This window comes from Zonotrichia albicollis, chromosome 9 (assembly GCF_047830755.1).
Source record: "Zonotrichia albicollis isolate bZonAlb1 chromosome 9, bZonAlb1.hap1, whole genome shotgun sequence".
NCBI lineage: Eukaryota > Metazoa > Chordata > Aves > Passeriformes > Passerellidae > Zonotrichia > Zonotrichia albicollis.
The window spans coordinates 39,269,106-39,287,947 of NC_133827.1; positions in this window are offsets into that span (position 1 = coordinate 39,269,106).

The window sequence follows — 18,842 nt, forward strand, 5'->3', positions numbered from 1 at the left end:
GAGATCCAGCAAATATTGTGTGTTATCAGGAAGGCAGGTTAGATTAAATTCTCAAGTGCACTCCCTCAGCAGCCTCATCAGTGCCAAAGGTTGGACAAAGAATTGCAGTGGCCTCACTTGGAAGCTTTAAAGCAGAATTCAGTTGTGAATTCTCAAGTTTTTTGCTTATAATGTTAAGAATTGTAAATAATCAACAGTGACAAGCAATTAAACAACTTCATAGCCATATGAAGTTAGCCATATTTATATCTCAATGAATTATTAATTGCTTGATAATAATTTGGGCTAAAAATACCAGAGTTTTGTTTGAAAATGACAAAACCACTGAAGTGGAAATAAAGATGAGGAACATGACAGAATTTAGCATTTAGGAACATGGTGATTTAGACAGGAAATTCATCATTTTGGAAAAGGCAGTGAATGAAACATAACCATTACTTACCGGAATATTTTTTAAAAATATAGAAAATATAGAGATTCCTTGGATCTGGTGTAATCAATCAATAACTGCTTGAAGAGATAATTTGAATTTTCCAAGCTTCTCCATAGGTGAAAAAAGTCAAGTGCAAGAGCTTTTGTACTCTTACATTATGAGATATTTTGTCTTGTTTACCCCAGAGTTGGGGGGACCTCTGATCTGATAATTTTCCAAATGTCCAAAATAATCCTGTGGGATAAGAAGGAAAGCATAGCAAACACCACATAAGCCAGCAATTTATTAAAGAGCTGCTCCTTCCTGTTTTTAATTTACAGATTACAGTTCCCTCCAGTTCTTTCACAAAGAGCCCATCAGAAAAGAGCAATATGCACAGGTTTTTTGGGACAGTTTAGCCTGAAAATTCCTTTCTTTCCAAAGAGAGACTGACCCTGGCTGGCCTATGGTTAATGAAGCCATAATGACAATTGTTGTTCTTGTTATGTTTGTTAAATGAGGCTGGTCTCATAGGAAAGTGGAAAATGTGAATTTCCTTGTATAAAAAGGAGTAGCTGAGCATATCCAACCCTTCCAGGAGAAATCAGAATTCTGTCTCCATTATCTGTTGTTTCACATCATTTAGAGAAGCTCAGACTGGTCCATGACCAATCCTGTGTTTTGCAGGGACTCAGTGCAGACCTGGTTGAAAGAAATTCTCGTGCCAGACAAAAGAGCAGGCTCTGTGCATTGTCAGAAAAACGTCACTTCAGGCACGTTTGGATATTTCTGGAAAATCCCTCTCTCTTTTTCCTGTCATGTTTGGTGACCCCTGTCACAAGTGGTTGGTGACTACAATATAATTATGTAGATTCAATGGCACCATGTATGCAGAGGAGAACATACGTGGCCCGAAGTTTAGAATCCGACTAGCTGAGGGCGAAAGGCCGACGCCCCTCTGCAATTCCTGGCCAGCGCCCTTCGGCATCTGATGGCCTCGGGCTGTGCTGGCTGCGGACTGGCTCACACCGCTGGTATAGGGGAGGAACGGAGCTGACCATTTCCCGGGGGTTAAACATCGGTTTATTGAAGGTGTTGCGGGATCCAAACGCGGGGAAACCAACCGGGAAAAAGTTTTTTCATAGGGGGTGAAAACAGGATTATAAAGGAGGGGGGGTGGGTACAGGCGGAACCAATCGGGAAAGGTGAGGGGATGAACTTCACAGAACTGACACTCCATGGAGACCAATAATCAAAAGGTAAAGGAGGTGTCCTGGGACCCCAGCCAGCCACCATCTCCAGAGAGGAGAAGGTTCTCGAAACCTGGGAGGAGGAAGGGGGTGATTGACTGGACAGGGAGGAAACAACTTTCACTTATAAGGGAAACCAGGGGAGGAGCAATTACACATCGGCAACTATGAATAGCGGTTACTATGGCAACTTAGCTGACAGGCTAGCAGTGGCGGGAAAAACTGGGGGAACGAACCCATTTTACACATAATAGGGGAGAACAATACATAAATTGGGGGAATAACACAAGAAACTTAACAACACTCTACCACACATGTACAAACCCATTGTCTACAGAAGCCCTTCAGAGCCATCTTGTTCCTCATGTTATTGCTCATTATTCTCTTTTCTTCACATTTTGGTGAGTAATTTGAATTACCACTCTGTTCAAAAAGACCTTTATTTTTTCGCCTCCTTTTGCCAGTTTTCTCAATAGATAATTATAAATAAGTGGAACTCTTGCCTCAGTCTTGTGCACTGAAGTATTTCTTGATCACCCCAAGGTTGTTGGGATCTCTGGTTTAGGTTTCCCAAACTTGATGGAGGACTTTGACCACATCTTCATCTGTTGCAAGTGACATTTGGACTGCCCCACCTAAAAAAAACCTGAGGACATTGCAAGCTGCTGTACGAAACCTCTGGTCTTGAGGTAATTATATTTACTTTGATTTTCTCCTCTTCATCCATGCTTATTTTGGTATAGTTGAAAGAAATTAATGAACTTAATTTTTGTTTCTTTACTTGGGGTGCTCAAGTTCTCTAGAACAAAACCAAATCATATCCAGCCTTCTTGAAAAACACTGAACACACCTTTTCATTGTGCTCCCCATCCTCATCAGCAGGAGGATAAACTGCTCTTTATTAGAATTAATGGAAGATAATCCAAGATTTTTACTCCTAATTTTAGTTCTAAACCAGATGCCTGGGGCTGAAGTTCAAAACTCATTTATATCTCAGTATTTTAGTTCAGAGCATATAAATAATTTGCATTAACTTTAAAAATTATAACACTGAAGTAGAATTGGAAGCTGTCTATGATGACAATTGTGCTTTGAAAGAATAATTTAAAAAATAAATTTCTAAAGCTCTTCTTTCTGTAAATACCCAACATGAACTCAGATGAAGAATTAAGGGGTGCTCTGAACAAAAGAATTAATTGATGCTGCCATGAAATTTTAGTGTGCATTATTCACAATTTTTTATTTCACATTTTCAATTTATTTGTTATTCTGATAAGTTGTGATTATTAAAATTCTTCTAAAGCTTTTTAAAGCTTAAATGCATCTCTGAATTTTATAGAAAGGCTTTGTGGCAAATCCTGAGTTTGTTGCTTACTATACCAGTATTAGGCTGGGGCAGACTCTTGGTTGTCTCATTTCACAAAATAATGCAAACTAAATATTCATATCATCGAGAGCTGTCTGTGGGAAATCTTGCCATATTAAATGTGCTTTTTGGTTTAATTCCTTCTAGTGTTGCATTAAAATTCATGAACATCTATGTAAACAGAAAGTTTCCTTTCATCATTCATTAAAAATAACAAAATGCACCCAAACAGCTGAAATTCTAACATCACATGGAAATTTTTAATGCATATATCCACATAATTACAAATACATTCCAAGAGTGGTTTTGGGTAGGATCTATTCAGAAATTTGTTTGCTTTTATTAAATTCATTTGAATACTGAAGTGCAGTGAAACAAAGTGCCCAGTAAAGACAAATGAGAGGATAAATTATATAATGAAGTCAGCTTGACAGCTTAATTAATGAACAGGTTTTCTTTACATGAGTTAAGTCTTCCATGCTCTGTCTTGAGCTGCTTGAAAAAGTTTTCCTGGCAGGCTCCAAAGCTGATTCCTTCTGCCCTTGATAAGAGACACATAATGCAATTTATTCTGGTCCCAAACTCCATCCAGGACATGAGTTTGCCAAACAAACAGAGTTCCTACAAATAACTCCTGGCTGACATTTGCTTTAGGAGCACACACAACAAAGGCAGGAGGATTAAAATGCCACCAGCAGGAGCCTGAAGAGTGTTTTCTCTCCAAGGGCTTGTGGGAGGTGCAGATTTTGTTGTAGCTGCTGCCGTTGGCACTGGATGCTTCTGTCTCCAAGGGGTTGTGGGGCTGGAGCTCCTTGGTGAGCTCATGTGAATTTTACTGAGGTGTCAGAGTGGATGAGCATCAATAAACCCTGTCTGGATGCTCCCGCCCAGGGAAAAGCAAGGGAGAACCCAGGTGAGAAATCTGATTTGACTTTGGAGGGAAGCTTGTACTTTGAATTTAATTTTCAAGTGCTCTAACCTATTCCTGCTCTGACAGGGAGGTGTGGAACTTCATGCAGCAAGCAGGAGTCATTTGGGGAGCTGTGACCAGATGGAAAAAGTCACATGAGAAAGAGAAAAGTTCTGTATTTCTCTCTTGGCCAAGGCAGCATCACATTGCCTTTAGTGACAGCAGGGAGTGTGGGAAGAGATGGTCTGACCAGCAGGGTGGGGATTTTATCTGACCCTATGGGAGCATGAGGGAGTGTTGAGCGCTTTTTGAAGATCCCATCCCATCCCTAAGGAGCCAAGGTTGGCCTTAGCAGGATGAGTTAATGGTTGTATTTAACTTCTCTCTCTGCTACTAAATTACGCTTTTCCCCAAAACTCCAGTTATAGTGCCAATTTCCTCTGAATCCAGGCCAGAATTCGAATTTATAAATAAAAATAATGAGGTGTAACTGGTATTTAAGGCTCCTCTAAGGAAACATTTCATAGCTTAGTATGTCAGAAACACGTTTCACAAATTTGAATTTTCCACAGCCCAGAACACACCACTAAACTGATTTCAGGATAATTCTGAAGTTAAATCCTCTGTCCAGAATACATCACTGGTTTTGTTTTTCCTTAAAAATCTCTTTATTTTTAGGGGCTTTACCTGGTGTGGCTGTGCTGGAGGGAAGGGAAGCATTCCCAAATCCCTGCCTCTCCCAGCTCAGAGCCTTCCACACACCTAAGAGCAAGGACTGTACTCATAAAATGCATCACTGGGGGTTTAAATCCTCGGTCAAGAAATTCAATTAATTCCCAGGGAATCCAATTTTGCAGCAGGAGGACTTTGCTGTCACCTTGTGAAGCTGCAGTGTCCCAGGCCGTGGTGGGATGAGCTTTGTGTACAAACATGGCACAAAAGCTGGGCTTAAGAGGGGAGTCTGGAGCTTTGTGTAAAGACAGAGTGTGAAATAAAGATTCCAAACTCATGCATTGACCAGAAACACCTCAGCTCCCACCACATCCTGTGCCTCTGGGAAAATCTGGCAGAACTTCATATTCCATCTTCCATCCTTCATCCTCCATCTTCCATCTTCCATCCTCCATCTTCCATCTTCCATCCTCCATTTTCCATCCTCCATCTTCTGGCTTCCATCTTCCATCCTTCATCTTCCATCATCCTCCATCTTCCACCCTCCATCCCCATTTCCCATCCTCCATTTTCCATCCTTCATCTTCCATCATCTTCTATCTTCCATCTTCCAGCTACTATCTTCCATTTTTCATCGTCCATCTTCCATCTCCATCTTCCACCCCCATTTCCCATCCTCTTTTTTGCATCCTTCATCTTCTATCCTCTACCTTCCATCATCTTCCATCCTTCATCCTCCACCTTCCATCTTCCACCTTCCATCTTCCATTTTCCATTCTCCATCCTTCATCCTCCATCTTCCATCTCCCTCCTCCGTCTCTTATCCTCCATCCTCTTCCATCCTCCATTTGTTTCTTCCATCCTCCATTCATTTCCTTGAAATTTTACTCATCCAAATGCACATTTTCATCAGAAATATCTCATTTTGCACCGAATTATTTCTTTTAATTCTCACATAACCGCTCTCTGATTCTGTGGTTTCAGTCCATTGCTTCTGCACCTGCACAAAACAAAAAAATCACAGGGAATTATTCACCTAAAGGATGTCCATGACTTATAAACCTTGTTGAAATAGGACCGAAAAAAAGCAGTTCAAGTTCACTGTATTTTAGATAATTTTATAAGAATCAACTCTAACCTGTAATCACTTTTGTAGGGATGAAAATTACAATTTTTTTTATGAAGCAAAATGCTTATTACAACTAAGGAATTGCAGTGGTGAGAACATGTGAGAAAATACATTTAATTGAGAGAACAAAGAAGGGAGCAAAGACAAAAGTAAGAAAGAAAGGAAAGCAAATTAGTTTTAACACATGAGAAGTAAAATATTTTAGACATTTAAATAAACAGAGCTCTCTAAGGCAACTTCCAAGCTTTTTTATTGAATGTATAAAACCCCTGCAGCAACAGTTTTAGTTTCAGCATGGGAAGATGGAAGGAGAGACAAAAAGCTCCCAAGTGCTTTATTAGCTGCCAGCTCTTCTTGGAGTGATTATAAATAAGAGATATTTCTCATGAAATAACTTCAATATTTCACCAGGATAAAATGATTCTAATTTTTTTTTTTCTCAGACCTTAATGACTCTCAAATTTTGAAGGCTCTTGTGAGCTATGAAAGCTTTTATAGTCATGAAAGAAATACAGCAATTTGAATTTTGTATTCCTAAAACCTTGAGGTGGAGATTGAATCAGATGTTCAAGAAATGCCTTCTAACAATTAGAATTTTTCCTCTGGAAACATGATAAAAAAATGACACATGAGAAAATGAACAATTTTTTTTTTTTTTTATTTTAAGCAAGGCTGAGCCACTGCCGTCAACTCCTTACATTCATTGTATTTTAATATTTTCCTCTGTTAGGAATGGGAATTCCTCAAATACACTTTCCATCCAAATCCTTCTGCTGGGTTGTTGCTCTCCACTTCTGAAGTCTCAGTTTATAATTATAATTTCAAATATGTTCCTTTGAATCCCCATGGTGTATTAGAGACTGGATTAAAAAAATAATATATACATATAAATTAGTGGAGCATAATTTACTTAAAGTCCAGCTGAAGGAGCTGATCCCAATTGTTTTAGGTTTTCAGCTAGAGCTCAGTTTAAGTCACTTTTAGTATTATAAAAGGCAAGGAAGCAGCTAATGAAAAAGAAATGGAACAAATTAGAATGAGAATGGATGCAATTTTTTTTTTTTTTTTTTTTGTTTAAAGAAACCTTCCCAGTGTCTTTAGGGCAAATCAGGTTAAAACAAATCTTCTGCAGTCGAGTACGAATCATTTGGAACTTTTTCTTGGAGTGGTCAAGAATCATTTTCTCAGGATTATGTGATTAAAGAGATCAAAGTGTTCATCACTGCTTTAAATAAATGCCAGCAAAGCTCCATTATTCCAAATGCAGCAGAACAGGTCTGCAGCTCTCCTCCCCCAGCCCAGGACCTGCCCCAGAATGCCCTGTGCTCTTTAATTAGAGAGGGAAGAAAATAATTTTTCTGTAGGAGCAAAAAAAGGCAAAAAAAAGAGGGGTCCTTTGGTCCCTCTTTGCTCTCAGCTCTTCCCATGAGGATTCAGGGGAATTTTGGGGACAGAAGTGGCACCGGTGGGAGCTTCCTGGCACTCCAGGGATGCACTTTTGCTGCTGTCCAGCATCAATAATCCACAGGAATGGGGATTTCTCCCTTACCCTTTCAACTAGAAAAAATCTCTCAGGATTATGTTCATCAAGGTAATTTTTGTTGGGATCAGAAATGGTTATTCCAAGCTGTCACAAGAAAAAGAACTGGAAAAACTTGTGTAACTTTAATTTATTTTATTTTTAATGAATCTTAGAGCCTAAATTAAAATAAAATCTGGAGGACATTATTCTTAGTCTTATTCCCACATTCTCCCTATACGTTGTAGGGAGTATTTCTATGATTTACATTTAGAGGATGCAGATTCCTGAATTATTGCCTTTTACTGGTGGTGCTTTTCTACAGAGTTTATGTGTCAGTTCTTCACTTTTCAGTCTGAATCCTCCTGATAATATTTATGGGAGGCTTTGAGCCATTATTTTGAACACATGCAGAGGAAATGGGGAGCTGATCAGATGTTTTTGCAGAAAGCAGCCTGACAATTCCCAGTTGCCAGGACTTTATCACCCTGGCTGCCACGATCTGAGCTCTGCACTGCTGGAACAGTCAGATAAAATAACCAGCAGAGAAAGGGAACCATCTCCAGGAGCCGAGCTGCAGATCAAATCTGACTTTTTATAGAGGTACATGACAGATCTGAAATGAATATTATTCCAATCCATTATAAAAGTGAAAAAGAGAAGTTGAATGGAAAATGGAGTGAAAACCATTTTTTAAATGCAGCTGGAGAGTTGTACTTGAAAAGCGTCTGGATGGTTTTGAAGCCCAGGTTTTAAAAGTATTTATGGCTTAATTTCTTATTAAAGCACTTCATGTTAGTGATACTGTAATGACTTCTCAGTCCTGGAGAGAAGAAAAATAGAGAAACCAGGGCATGAAATTCAGTGTGTTTTCATGGATCACACTTTGACAGTGCTCCCCTTAGTATTTATGTCTGAACTTCTAATATTTAATTTAAAAATTCCAGAAAAATTAAAAAAAACCAACCAAACAAAAAGCTTACTATTTTGTTTCGTTAAGGTTTTTGACTGATCCAGATAGCTTCATAAAAGGATGTCTTAATTCAACTTCTTTTTCAAAAATTGGTTGTTAATGCACAAATCCAAGTTCTGCAATACAAAGTGAAAAACCAACTCATCACGTTCACAAGGTAAGAAAATACCCAGCCAATGTTACTGTCACTTCAAATGGGCTTTAAAATTTACATTTTCTTCTGAGTTAAAACCTTGTATCTTCTTCTTACTATCACATTTTTGATTTTCCCATAAAGGTGAATTTGAAAAGATGAAGCACACTTTTAAACTCTGAATTGTTCTTTCTTTTTTGGGGTTTTTTTAGTGGTTTTTTTTTCCATTGAAAACTTTGAAAATCCACAACTGGCTGAGTACATTAGGAATAAAGTAGAATTTGTAGATTTTTTTTTTTCAGTCATTTGCCTTTTTCAACCAATCTAAAATTATTTAGATATATCTATATCATATATCTATATCATATATCTATATCTATATCTATATCTATATCTATATCTATATCTATATCTATATCTATATCTATATCTATATCTATATCTACATCTACATCTACATCTACATCTATATCTATATCTATATCTATATCTATATCTATATCTATATCTATATCTATATAATAATTTAGTATATAGTATAGAAATATTATCTCTAATAAGATATATTTATATGTATTATCTATAATATATATTATAGATAATAGTTATAGTATAGATATATAATAATAGATGTTATAGATATATATCTATAATAGATATTATAATATATATATTTAGATATGTTATTTACTATAAATTGTTTAAGCCAAGCTATCAGTTCTTGCACCTGTATTTTCTGACACTGGCTAGAGAACAGAGTAATGGAGAAATTGATTTTACTGAACCTTCCAATCTGGAAGATGGTCCTTGCACAAGGACGAGGAATTCATTTAACATCTAAATTTATTTTATTAAAATCAAATTCCTTCCCCAACCCCAATTTTAATTTTCTGTATAATCCATGAGTTTAATTTACAGTCTTGTGGTCTTGTCTTATTTGTTTGATTTCTTTCTCTCAACCTTGAGCTGGAAGCTTTTGTTAAATGAGGAATTGAAAAGACTCAGACAAAGGGACCTTCCTGTGACTCAAAATGTGAAATACCACACCACTTCCTGTGTTAAAGAGAACATTTTCCTACAAAACCATTGTGTGCATTGTTAAAAGAAGATCCACTGTCCTGGGCTAGGGAGATACAGAAATTTCCTGTCACTTATGGCAACGCAGAGAAACCCAAATGAAAAATAAACCCATTGAGATCATAATTCACTGCGGATTCCGGGCTGCAGAACAATAGAAATTTAATTACTTGCATTTCACAGGCTGAGCAGAGGGAATCCAGAAAAATTATGGCTCAAGGATGTGGTTTGTCTCTTTAAAAAAATCACTTTTTTTGATGCAGGGCTGTGGAGTCCAAATGACTTTTCCCTCTGCATTAGGCAGAGATGCCCACCAAAATTATTTTTGTTTTTGGGAAATTCCAGCTGTACCGCAAACACTCTTCCTTTCCTTTTAGACTCCTTTTAATCTCTTAAGGACTAATTATTCCCATGTGTTAATTAAGCTAATGGAAGTGGCTGGTGAAGGCATCTTCCCTCTCTCAGGCACCCAGCAGCTCTGCAAAATTAACAATCCCTTGTTTGAAGGAAAAAATAACTGAAGGGCCCAGGGATTTGATGGCAAAGCCTTTTAAATAGCTTTATTATAATTATAGAATATCTTCATTATAAATAGCTTTATTTTGTATTCATAAATAAAATTTATTATAATTAATTTTATTATAAATGCAGTTAGCTCTTACTGGATGCATTCAATCCAACTTGAGCACAACCCAATGACCTCACAAAAACCATTTTTTACTCCATCAAGCTTGGGCTTTTTTTAATAACACTTAGGAAATATGAACCAATTTTGCTCTTTTCTCAAGATGAACTCCCTCTTGTAATTTTTAGAAATAAATAATTGATGTGTCTCTCTCTAGTCACTTATGAAAATTCTCCTATTTTTTTTCCCAAATAAGTACAAACTACAAACTTTCAATTCTTTTGATTTTTTTTACCCATCATAGTTTTTGGGATATTAAAAGCTTTGCAAAGTTGGTGCATGTCTAATCATTCTGTTCTCAAGGTCATTGCTCAGATCTGTGTCTGTATCTTTGAATACAGATATTTGTAATTAATAAAGAGAGAAGCCAAGGAAAAGTGCATGGCCAGAGGAGGTGGGATTCCCTTAAATTCTCCTATATTTGACTGGATATAGTAAAAATTACCAAGGTTTATGTGAGTGTCAGCTATTTCACATGAAGAGAAGTGATTCCATTTCTTCTTAAATCAGTCTTTAGAGATTTGACCGATATTTTTCACACCTCAAGCATTTGATCTAAACAGGAAGGATTTTCCCAACCCCTCCTGCAGCAGAATGTGGTTTTTTTTCCTGCGGGTTGGCTGAGGTGCACAACTCTGTGCTTTAATCAGCTTTTTCCTCCTGAATGGCAACCTGGAGTGAATATTTGGTGATCATCCTCCCAGCAGCCCTGGGAGAAATTCAGAAATTCCAGAAATTCAAAGGAAATGGGGCCTGGCAGTGCCAGGGATTCGGGGCAGGCTCTGCAGGACGAGTGTGAAATCCACCTTTTGTTCCCTGAGTTGTTTCTGTCTGATCCCTCCCTCACATCTCCACAGCAGCCTCGGCATTTCTTAAAAAAAATATTCATTTATTTGAAAATGCTGTTTTTGTTCAGACCAAGAACCAAAACTCAGATCCTGAATAAATTATACCAAATCCTCCTTGCCCACAATATGGACCTGTATAATCTTCTATTTCAACTAAATTTACCTTCTTTACCATTTCAAAACCTGCCTAAAGAGGTCCAAGGCACATTTGTAGTTCAGTGTCAGAAAGCAGCACAGTGAAACAAAGAGAATATTGTGTAAATATATCCTGAGATTATGTACTTTCTGCAAGCTTGATTGCATATTTTAATTGCAGCACGATCATTAAACACATCTGCTCGGAATAATTCTATTTTATTTTTTAATTAAATCCAAATTCTCGGTGTCAGACGAGAATTCTGATGTCACATTTACAATTCATTAGAGTTGTAATTAAAAGGTGCAACCAGACTGGAGAATTAGAGGATATTGAATTTGAGAAGGCATTTTGTTGCATTGCTTCTGTAACAAGCTAGTCCAGGTTTCTGCAAATAAATTGCAGATTTAACAACTAAAAAAGGTTGTTGGGACAGGAGGATTAAATTCCTTTGCTAGCAAGTCCATGGATATAAGAATGATACATCAATAATTTTAAAAATCCATATGGTGTGAATGATTTCACCTCAGTCCCACAAGTTTTTATTGTTTCTTTCTGAATTCCAGGCACGCACCCTGGAAAGTCATTCACTGAGTCCACACAAATAATAATTTGTATGAGCCAAACAATAATAATCTGGAGTAGCTGTTTAAAACTTTATTCTCACATGATGAACTCTCAAGCCAAACATTGATTTTTTGCTTTCTAGAATGTGAAGTTGCTCCTGGCTCTGTGTCCAGAGAGTTTGGTGATTTTTTTTGGATGCATTGCTCCTCTTTTCTCTCAGTGTTGATCCCCAAAATTCCATTTAAATGTGTGCAAACAGTGGTGAATGAGAGGAGATTGGGGAGGGCTACAAACAGCAGTAAAATTCAATACTTCAGGAATTGTGAGTGCAGCAAAACCTTTACAAAGGCGACAAAAATAAGAATAATTATCTTTTGTCTGAGTGGAAGAAAAGCTGGAGAAAAGTTTCACAACTGGATGATGAAGGAGATGTTTTATAGGTTTAAATGCTACCAAGGCATGAAAACCAATTTATCTCCTGACAGGGAAATTGTCTGGATTTCAACGTGGGACTCTTCCATTGATGCCAATAAAATATTGTCTCCAATAACATCCATGCTATTGAAATCTTGTGCTTTGTCTCCATGCTCTGTGAATGACTAATTAAGAAGTTAATATATATGATAATTATATTTTATTTCAGATATCTTTCTATACATTTGAATTAAAAGTTAAGTCATTTTTCAGCATAAAGGATGTATATTGAAAAGAGATCATTTTAGTAATGAGATCATTCCACTGGAAACCCAGGTTTGAACAGAAATTCTTCCTTTTCAAACACAACCCATAATTCAGCAAGTTTGCAAGTTCTGTTTCATTCTTTTATTAATAGAATCTGTAAGTGATAAAGTCATAAAATGATTATATTCAAAGCCTTTACTGGAGAGAAAGGAATGGAAATCCTCTCGTTAAAACAAAGTTCCTGTGTGTGGTTTCTCTGGTGGAACGTTGTATTTGCCTCCACTGAGACAGAAACTCTCCAGCCCATTTTTTTTCCTCAAACATTGTCTTTTAAATCTTTTATCTCTCCCTTCCAGCTACAAGTTATCCATTCCTTCTAGGCTCAGTTAAATTTCTTATATAGAATTCTTATTTTTTTTCAAGACAGGTGATGCCTCAGAACTTTCTCTTTGTGGAAAATTAGTTGGTTTTTTTTTTTTTTTTCTTTGGATGTTTTATAATTTCAGCTTGGAGTTGAAACCATAAATTCAGATATTTTTAATAAAACAGTTGTGTGTATTTTATTATAAAATAGATGCCCCACTTTGAGTTTGATTCTGTTCCAATCTATCTTTGAGCTCCTCTTTGTGCCCTGTGCCACCAATATTTGCAGTCCCAGTGAATGTTTCACTGCTGTGCTGCAGAAATACAGAAAACATCTGATGCTCCCTGCACTTATTAAATGAATTATCTCCTCATTTCTCACTGGCAGCTCATAAATATTTAGTTCTGTTTCTACATCAGCCAATAAATCAGACAGAATCACGAGCTTTACCTGGATATCACCTTACGCAGGAGCAGTTAGAGGAGAAAATGATCATTTATTTGATGTGATTGAAATAATCAGTTTATTATTTCAAATAGTAATAAAAATTATTATTTCAGTAGGGTGGAGATGAGTCAGGCCATTAATTCAGATAACCTGGTTTGGTTTTCCTGGGTGAGTCCAGGGCTCTCCCACCTGAGGATGTGTCAGTGACACTTTGATTTTTCCACCTTGTTTGCAGAGCTCTCCACTCTCAGTCGATAAAATAACCCCAGACTACAAAAGGAGACAAAATGTCAAGGGAATTTCATTAAATATTGCTACATTTGTCACAGTAATAAACAGATAAAAACCATCCTTGCTATGAAAGTGACACTGCACATGAAAGCCCTTTGATAAGTAGGGTGATAATTAAGTTTTCTCAGTTATCTGTCAGGATTTTTGCGAAGGTGTAACAAAAATTCTGCAGATTTTGTCTGGTTAATCCATGTCTTTATCACTAGTGAAGCAGTAATATTTCCTGTCTGGTTTTTGAGTTATTTCCAGCTTTTTTTCTTCAATGACTCTGCAGAAACATGGAATAACTTCAGGAACTCCTCCTGGTTCACTCTGGAGTTGATTTAGATTTCTTAAATTAAGTAAACTTTGTCTTCTTTTAAAATTTACACCTAGTAAACTGTATTTCTAATCATAAAAGTGATTTTTTAAAAGTAGATTACCCTTATTTGTACTAATACTCTCAGAAATTATTGCAACTGTACTCGTGTCTCATTGAATTAATCGTACCAGAATGGTCTTTCAAATTTTAAATGCATTTTCCTCTTCTTGAAATTAGGATTAAATTGCAGTGGCCCAAAATTTTCCTTTTCATAGGTTTGAAACACTGAATTATAATTAACATTTCTTTTTATTCTTCTAAGACAAGTGAAAAAAATACTTACTAAGTCTAAATATGATTTGTGTCTTAATTTTTTTTAGTGTAAAGTAATTCTGTTTCTCTGATGAGGTCCCTGGGCTGACAGTGAGACTTCCATAAAGACTCACCTGCATTTTTCAGCAAATTTTGGGGACCACAGAGCTCTGGTTTCACAAATTTTTCCAAGAGAGTGACAGATTTAAAATGGATCAAAACTCTTTTGGAACACACTGCTAGAATGGTAGATTTGAAAAGTACAATTTTGCTTCTTGTGGCAGTTTTATTGAATATAATTTTGAATTACAACACTGCAAATAGAAACGCAAATTATATATATTATTGGTAAACCATTGGCTGTCCAAATGAGTGAAAGGGAAAATGAAAGTTTTTGGATTAAGATGGACATCCTGGGAAATGGTGAAACTTTCTGCAGGAAAGTTTCTCCTCCTTCAGAAGCAAATTTAATTATATTTTATTTAGATGGGGTTGACCCACCACGTTTTTCAAGCCCATGGTGTTTACATGAGACATGAAGTTTATTGCACAAATTAAAAATAAGATTATTTGAGAGTTCTGAGTCAAAGCAATCCCCCAATTTTTGTCAAACCTCTGGGTTCCAGGTGTCCCCACATGGTGACAGAATTGGTCATTTATTGATCATCCAGAATTGGTCATTTATTGATCATCCCTTCCTGCTGATGCTGGGGAATTTCACAGGCCAGGCAGATGCTGATTAATTCCCAGTAAGGTGGCAGAGGGATTCCCACAGGAATCTGCTGGAACACCCATCCAACCACCAGCAGCAAGGAAAAAAAATAAGAAAAAAAAAATTAAGGTACTGAATTTGTATTTAGAGATGGAATTTATAGTTTAGGTGTTCTAAACACAACCACTTTTTAAACTGCATTAGCATTTAAAGAAAGGTATAGATTTGGAATAAACTAGTTTCAAATAAATTAATACATAATATAAATAAATATAAAATAATATATATGTATAAAGAAATATAAATATGTATAAATACATATATATAACATATAGCATATAACATATAACATATAACATATAACATATAACATATAACATATTGTATATTACATATTACATATTACATATTATATATTATATATTATATATTATATATTATATATTATATAATATATATTATATATTATATATTATGTATTGCATATAATATATTATATATTATGTACCATATGTCATATGTCATGTCATATGTCATATATCATATATTTATAGTCTATATATGTATAAATATATATACATATAAAAATATGTATAAATATATATGCATAAATTTAAAAAACAAACAAACAAACAAATAAATAAATGAAATGTCATAAATAAATATATAAATTAAAACTAGATTAAATCTTCACATGTTCTAAACACAACCACTTTTTAAACTGCATTAGCATTTAAAGAAAGGTATAGATTTGGAATAAACTAGTTTCAAATAAATTAATACATAATATATAAATAAATATAAAATAATATATATGTATAAATAAATATAAACATGTATAAATACATATATATAACATATAACATATAACATATAACATATTGTATATTGTATATTATATATTATATATTATATATTATATATTATATATTATATATTATATATTATATATTATATATTATATATTATATACCATATGTCATATGTCATATATTTATAGTCTATATATGTATAAATATATATACATATAAAAATATGTATAAATATATATATGCATACATTTTAAAAACAAACAAACAAACAAATAAATAAATGAAATGCCATAAATAAATATATAAATTAAAACTAGATTTAATCTTCACACTGTAGTCAGGAGATCTATTGAGCACTAAAAGGCCACTCAGGGCATGGGCAGAATGTGACTTTCTGGGCTCTCTTGTCCCTGCCATGGTGCAAATGCTGATTCCCAAACAAGGTTGTTAAACAAAGAGAAAAATTTCATTATTCAGAGCACAGAGCCTGGGGTAAATTGCCTTCTGCTTTCTTTGGAAAATGGGCTGGAATAAACTGATTTCAGTCTCTGTGGCCCAAACTCCAGCTTTAATTGAGCTCTGGGGATGTGGGGACTCAAAGTTCTAATTTACTCTGGCACTCAGTAGAAGGGAATGCAAAATCTCGGATATCTGCTGTGTTTGGGTGTTGTGAGATAAATTATGTGAGATAAATTGTGAAATAAATTATCTCTTATTTCTTCAGACAGGGGCTCAGGTATCGACTCACAAATACCCACACACTACATTAAATATACTTTTATATATCTTTATATATCTATCTATATCAATATCAGTCTCAATATCTATATCTATATCTTTATCTATATTCATATAATCTATATCTATATCTGTATATATATCTATATCTATATCTATCTATATCTTTATATGTGTATATATATATATGTATTCTAAAGGATGCGCCATAAAGCAGAGTTCTTTCCACTCTTTCCACATTCAATTTAAACAGAAGTTCCAGCAGTTTATTAAGCACAAATTATGAAAAGCCCATCATGGAAAATGGAAATTTCCAAACTCTGCAGGCCTTTCTTTGATGGAATTCAATGGTATTAATTTATGTTATATTTATCTTAATTTTACAGTTACATCTGAAGCAATTATCAGTGTTCAGTTTTCCTTCCTGTTGGTGGGTGTTTGGGTTTTGAAATTACTAATTTTGCTGTTAAAATTATTTACTATTAAAATTATTTGCTATTAAAATTAGTGTTTTAAATTGACAGCAGCGTGTAGGTTTTCATTAAATTTTTAATTACATTAAAAATGATTAAAAAACCCTGTAATCTCAGGAATTTCTTCAGAGGAAAACAGATGGACTTAATATTTCAATTTGCAACAAAAAATACTAATTCAGCTCTCCTACTACCATCTATTAAGGTTATTCAGTTGACTTTAATTATTTTTCGTAATTTAACCACATTGAAAACACATTAAGTGTGAAATCCAAGGCATAATGGCATATGTTCATAAGGTTTTACAAATTAAATCTGGTTTTTACATTCTTGAAATGCTGATCACTGAATTAACCTCTTCTTTTTCGTCCACTGGACTCCCATTTAAGAAGCTTCTGGAGATCGTGTGGCATGAATTTCAAAAACTGTGATAAAAAGTGGATTTAAGACAAAACGGGGTTTAGTGGCCATGGTGGTTGAAAGTTGGACTTGGTGATTTTGGAGTTCTTCTCTTGCCTTGGTGATTTTCTGATTTATTCTGGGTTGGTGAACAAAGAGGGGGAAATTGGAACTTGTTGATTTTATGGTAATTTTCCTCAGTCCACAACATGAATAACCACATCCACTGAAAGGTAAGAATAAAGAAACATTTATTGCTGTAATCCCTTAAATTGTGGCATTCGCACTATTTACATTGCTGGAATTCCTTAAAATTCTGTTATTTACACAAGTTACATGGCTGGAATTCCTAAATTCTGGGATTTACACAATTTACATTTCTGTAATCTCTTAAATTCTGTGATTTATACAGTTCACATTACTGTAATTCCTTAAATTCTGTGAGTTACATAATTTATTTTGCTGTAATTCCTTAAATTGTGGGATTTACACCATTTGCATTGCTGTAATCCCTTAAATTGTGGCATTTGCACTATTTACATTGCTGAAATTCCTTAAAATTCTGTTATTTACACAAGTTACATGGCTGGAATTCCTAAATTATGGGATTTACACAATTTACATTGTTGTAATCCCTTAAATTCCATGATTTACACAATTTACTTTGCTGTAATTCTTTAAATTCTGTGATTTACACTATTTACATTGCTGTAATTTCCTAAATTGTGGGATATAAACAATTTACATTTCTGTAATCCCTTAAATTCTGTGATCGACACATTTACATTGATGTATTCCCTTAAATTGTGGGATTTGCACTATTTACATTGCTGAAATTCCTTAAATTCTATGATTTGCAGAATTCACATTGCTGTAATTACTTAAATTGTGGGATTTACACAAGTTACATGGCTGGAATTCCTAAATTATGGAATTGACACAATTTACATTTCTGTAATCTCTTAAATTCTGTGATTTATACTGTTCACATTACTGTAATTCCTTAAACTGTGGGATTTACATAAAGTGCATGGCTGGAATTCCTAAATTATGGGATTTACACAATTTACATTGTTGTAATCCCTTAAATTCCATGATTTACACCATTTACTTTGCTGTAATTCCTTAAATTCTGTGATTTACACTATTTGCATTGCTATAATTTCCTAAATTGTGGGATGTAAACAATTTACATTTCTGTAATCCCTTAAATTCTGTGATCGACACATTTACATTGCTGTAATCCCTTAAATTGTGGGATTTACACTATTTACATTGCTGAAATTCCTTAAATTCTGTGATTTGCAGAATTCACATTGCTGTAATTACTTAAATTGTGGGATTTACACAAGTTACATGGCTGGAATTCCTAAATTATGGGATTTACACAATTTACATTGTTGTAATCCCTTAAATTCCATGATTTACACCATTTACTTTGCTGTAATTCCTTAAATTCTGTGATTTACACTATTTACATTGCTATAATTTCCTAAATTATGGGATGTAAACAATTTACATTTCTGTAATCCCTTAAATTCTGTGATCGACACATTTACATTGCTGTAATCCCTTAAATTGTGAGATTTACACTATTTACATTGCTGAAATTCCTTAAATTCTGTGATTTGCAGA